This window comes from Lycium barbarum, chromosome 4 (assembly GCF_019175385.1).
Source record: "Lycium barbarum isolate Lr01 chromosome 4, ASM1917538v2, whole genome shotgun sequence".
NCBI classification, from domain to species: Eukaryota; Viridiplantae; Streptophyta; class Magnoliopsida; order Solanales; family Solanaceae; genus Lycium; species Lycium barbarum.
This window is the reverse complement of record NC_083340.1, coordinates 4,724,803-4,730,642: the sequence shown is the minus strand read 5'-3', so window position 1 is coordinate 4,730,642 and position 5,840 is coordinate 4,724,803. Positions and strand designations below refer to the sequence as shown.

The following is a 5,840-nucleotide window of genomic DNA, read 5'->3' as shown; positions in this document are numbered from 1 at the left end:
ATGAGGTAAAGACTCATCCATTTCATAAGTTTGAGTCATCTTTTTTCAAGTTCTTGAAAAGAAAAAAAAACAACTCCAAAGTTCATCGGATGAGTGAATGGAGTTTGATATAGTTATACAGATATTATGAAAAGGGAACGCGCGGTTTTGTTTGGAAAAGTTTGCTATACGCTTGTCTGTTGATTAATATTAAGTTAAGCCCAAATATACGGTACAATTCTCATAGCATTTAGTACATTTAAGTAATGCAGTGTTCATCCTCAAAACTCCCATTTCTATATATTGGTAATATATAAGTATATATTGTGCAATTACTCCCCTTTTTAGTGGAAATTAATTTTAATTTGATGGCTGACAACTGAGAAATAGAGAGACTATGCCATGGCAGAGAAACGACAGTTGAAAGGCACAGTTAAAGAATTGAGAAGACGTAGCAAATACTTTTGATTTTAATTTTAATAATAATAACAATAATGTCACTCTTCTAAAAAAGTAAAAATACACACAATTATATTCTAGTACATAGTTTTTTTTTTATATATATTTTAACTCTGTAACAATATTACAAATTATACATAGTACAGTATCGCCGTATTAATTATTACATTACCAACAAAAAAATCATTTGCAATCCTAAAATACTATTGAGTCACGATATTGTTGTAGTCGCGACGACAAGTCGGGCATTTGATCTGACGACTCATCCAAGTTGAAATACACCCACAATGGTACAAGTGAGTGCACGGAAGCATCCGGACTCGCTCCGTTGGTTCGAAGTCAGACAAACATATCTGACAGGAAGTGCTGCTGAAGCCTATACGCTCTACCTCGGCATAGGGCACACGGGGAAATAAACCAACTATTTTTTGGACAAGTCTTTTGGCGGCCCATTTCGGCACCATTTTATAAAGTTGAAACAGTAGAAATATTATTGTAATCAAGCCCGCCAATGTTATTATTGCTGGAACTCCATACGTATATTCATAACCACGATTATCTTTTGAAAATGACATGGTTTAGCTACACGCATAAAGGAAAATGATAAATGTTAATCCTCTATACTACTAGTGAATTTTATAAAGAGTAAATCATCTTATTAAATTTAAAAATTAATAAGAAAAAATATAACTTGTGGTAGACATAATTCCAGCATTGAACTTAAAATTAAAGTATTTTTTTACCAAAAAAATAAGAATCTATACTATATTAAAAGCATGAAGGGCCTTAAAAATGTTGATTGAACTTTTTGTCATTCATTAAAAGACTCTATAATAGACAAAATCGTCATTTACTATTTTCCTCAAATTATTATTTTAATTATCTTTATAATATTTCATTTATTTTATTTTTGGACAAGTAAAAACCCCACCGCCATTTTTGGAGTCCTTTTTGACTTTTAATTCTTTTTCTAATATTTAGATTTTTAAAATTAATTTGAAATTTTGGCTATTAAAAACTTTCCTTATTTGAACTAAATAACATAATATATTTGTAAATGAAAACTAACACCAAAAACCACAGAAGTAAAATTTCGTGCACTTAGTACTCCTCTTAGGTTTAGGAGTTTATTATCTACCATAGAATTTTAAAAAGAAGCTATCACATTCCTTTCGGAAATACCACAAAAGGAAATTTTGGACTTTTATATTAACTAAAGTTCTTGCTAATATCTTTCCTTATTTAAACAAACTTCTAATATATAGGCATTTGGGATTGAGTAAAATTTTAGTTATATAAATCGAGTAAGTTAATTTTCGGTACAATAATTCTCCAAATGGCTTTACAAATCTGCGATAAAGATACCAAGATTCTCGATTTTTTATTCCTCCAGGTGCAAATCAATTGCAACAGGAAATCAAGGGAGTTCAGAACTTCAGATTGCTAAACTTTTGAAGGTTTAAGGCTTGGTTAGCTTTAGAATTGTTAGTTCCATATTGTGATTAATTTCTTTAGCTTTCTGTTGAATAGGATGTCGACTGCTTCTTTGTTTTTTGTTTTTTTAGGGATAAGGCATCATTACCCCTCTCACCTAGTAGCGTTTTTGCTACGACACACCTTACCTAATTTTTGGTCCTATCACCTCCCTAAACTATTTAAAACCGTAATATTTTACCCCCTAAACGTTGATGCCCACTCTCATATGGGAGAGTGAGATACACTCTCCTTGCCACATGTGCATTTATTTATTTTCTTTTTTTAAAAAAAACAATTCAGCTTACGTGTCAATTTTTAAGAATAAAAAAATAAAAAAATTGATTTTTCTTTTAAAAAAATTATTTTTAAAACCTTTTTTTTTTAAAAAATGAAAACGCGGAAAAAAAATTCAGCTTACGTGTCAATTTTTAAGAATAAAAAAATAAAAAAACTGATTTTTCTTTTAAAAAATTTATTTTAAAAACCCGTTTTAAAAATAAAAAAAAAAAACTGAAAACGCGAATTAAAAAACTGAATTTTCTTTAAAAAATAAATTTAAAACCTTTTTAAAAAAAAATTGAAAATTTGATTTTTTTAAAACCCACATGTTTTTTTAAAAAAAAAAAAAAAACAAAACTGAAAACATGATTTTTTTTAAAATATGGAAAAATGGATTTGTTAAAAATATGGAAAGTTTGATTATTATTTTTAAAATGTCTTAAAAGATCTTGATTTTCATGATTTCATTTTCTTAGGACACTTTTATTTTTCAAATAAAATCCGGAAAAAGTGTTTTTCTTGTCAAAATTTGAAAAAAAAAACTGATTTTTTATAAAATTTTGAAAAAATTAATTATTTTTTTAAAATGTGGAAAACTAGATTTATATTCATATATTAAGAAAATACAGATTTTTAAGAAAAAAATTAAGTTTTCCCGTTTTTTATGTTTCTCGCTCTCTCAAAGAGAGTGAAACACACTCTCCTTGCCACGTCAACCTTAAGGGGTAAAATATTACGGTTTTAAATAGTTTAGGGAGGTGATAGAACCAAAAATTAGGTAAGGTGTGTCGTAGCAAAAACGCTACTAGGTGAGGGGGGTAATGATGCCTTATCTTTTTTTTTACGTTGAAGGTTGAAGATTGGTTATTTTTTATATATATTTTGGTGTTTTAGTTTAATAGTGTCTATTAAGACGCGTTTGAATGAATTTACCTACAAAGACTTTTCTTGCATCCATTAAATATTCAATTGATCAAAATATGAGAGGAAAACAAAGTCCTACGGCTAAAAGGACGGGAAGGTCATAAAGGTTTTTGGAGAAAGAGGACTGCTTTAAGATTTTGTTACCTAAAGGAATCGAAAGTGATCAAATATTTATTTGGACTTTGTTTACCTGCTGGATCTGGATGTGGTTTGCACCTCAATTGGGGTTAATTAATATTATATAGTTCTATGATGTCTCTGGGCTTTTTTGTTTTTATGAGTTTTCGTCACATGGACTGTCTGTCAAAGATTAATTTTATTTATTGTTGGGTAACAGTAATAATTATTTTTCAAGACTTGAGTTTGAAATCTCTGGTTAAGAGTGAAGATATCATATCTACCCACCACTGTCATTCGTCCCGGTGATATAAGAATTGGAGACTTTTACTTCAAGTCTAATTTCATTATTTTAATAAAAGATAAAAGATAATAACAAGAAAAACTAATCTCGATTGAATGTAGTTAGAATTTAATGTAATTTATGTATAACTATAAATATTATATAACAGACTTAACTGAATTATTTATCTTTGCCGATTCTGAAGGCATCAAAAAAAAAAAAAAATCCAACTATTGCATCTATCCTTTTAGGTTTATGAGACATAGGAAAATTGAACCAACACTTTTTTAATCATTATTTTTATTTCCAATTAGGTACTCTTTATGTCTATCTAACTTGCTATTATATAAGTATTAAATTCTAACATGATGTGTTGATCGACTTTTTTTATCGGCAAAGTTCATACATGATTGAAATAAGTTTAGGGTAATTTTAACCTTTATTTGGTCTATGGTTAACGTGTTCAAGATGAGGTTTTAGACTAGAATTTGTAAGAATCTAAGCAAAACTTTCGTACAAGAAGAGGTCCACTTAGCTTACTAATAGTTGAAAAGATGTCTATAAATATAAATCTCTTCTTTAAGTAGTTTAATTTTTTATTTTTTTTAACAAAGTATTTATTGTAGAATCTTGACATATCAAGAGCTAAGAGCAAGAGAGATATTGTAAATTTTGACTCTTATTGTGATGATTTTAGATTCAAATTTACCCAATGTATCTTACCCCATTTGTTTAAAATCATTTCAAATTACGTATGATAATGTTGAGCAAAGTAAGATAATTGCATATGAAAATGTGTTTTAACGTGTTTAAACATAATAAACAACTACAATATGTTACACTTTCAAAAGGAATATTAATATTTTATAATAAAAATTTAGATCATGACAGAACTACTAAAATAACATAAGGCAACGTAACATACATTAAGAACAACGTTAGAAAGAAATATTACGTGAGATGCAATAACATGAAATATTTAATTACAAATAATATATAATTAAGTTAACTAAATTCATAGATTGGATGTTCAGTAAATATTGAATTCATCTATTATGTTTGTGTGATAATATTCACTTTCATCATTTAGATAAATTGTATTATGAAAAATGTATTTTTTTTATATAAATTATTTATTGATTCACGCGATACACACGTGCAACGCACATACACTTAAGACTAGTTGACTATATAAATGTGTACAAAGTAAAACTGTGAAATGCATAAAATTCATAGACTTACAGAAAATTGAAGAAGAAAGAAATACAGATAATAAGGGAAATAAAAAAGGAAATAAGAACCTACCACTCGTTTTTTAGCCGTAACACTCTCTTTGAGTGCATATACCTGAAACAAAAACAAAAACAAAGAAGATCAAAATTAAAAATATTACAACCCATAACCGCTGAAACAAACAGAGAAGATCAAAATTTCAAAACAATAAAATCCATACGCACATTGTAGAAAAACTAAGAAGATCAAACTTTCAAGAAAATAATTATTACCCCATAACTCACAACTCACAAGCATAAAAGTTTAAGAAAATAGAATTATAGTTACCTACCAATTAACAAACTTAAATGGAAAAATAAAATAAGGGAACATTTATAGATGTAGGCTGACACAGAGTGACACTAAGGCAGTAAAATTCTTGCTGCAAAATGGATAGAAAGATCAAACATATAAAGCAACTTATATGCCATAATTCGATTTCACCATACCTTTGAAAGATTGGATTACGATATGTATATAACAATAAGTAAGATCATGCATTCTAATATCTTCCTCTTTGTCGTAAAAAAATGAAAACAATGAGTACAATTAGTGTTATTTACGTTCCAAACATATAAAGCAAAAAAAAAAAAAAAAAAAAAAAAAGAGAGAAGAATGCTTTTAATCAATCCATCTGCCTTCTGCCTCTTTTTTATCCTTGCCTATAATCAAATCAGATTAACACCAGAAAGCGGAAGCTAAATTGAAAAATATGCATGTTGATGGAAAAGGGTAAGCAAATAGCATTTGAGGAGACAATTAGATTAGAGTAGGAATAAGATCAGAAAATGTCATAAAATGGTCTTCAGGAATACGAATTGACTTTTCAATTAGTAATAATGAAGAAATTAATGGAATTCAAGTGCATTAATTAATATATTATACCTTCTGTTCTGTAGACTAAACGCTTCAGAAGTAAGGAATCGTATTGTTTTTTCTAATTCAGACTTTTGGGATTTGCTCATCAAAAGTTGATGACACTTTAATGCTTCTTTAATAACTGGTGTGATAAATAACTTGAAGGAGTGGAGAGTTTGTGTGATAAATAGCG

General features: G+C 28.2%; 1 long non-coding RNA gene across 1 annotated transcript; it reads right to left on the bottom strand.

Annotated features, from left to right (window-relative positions):
* Positions 1 to 441: 441 nt before the first annotated feature.
* On the bottom strand, positions 442 to 5,840 carry LOC132638093 (uncharacterized). Its single transcript, XR_009581604.1, has 3 exons — positions 5,675 to 5,840; positions 4,823 to 4,864; positions 442 to 1,020 (listed from the first exon to the last, which is right to left on the bottom strand). It is a non-coding gene; the product is annotated as an uncharacterized LOC132638093 (long non-coding RNA).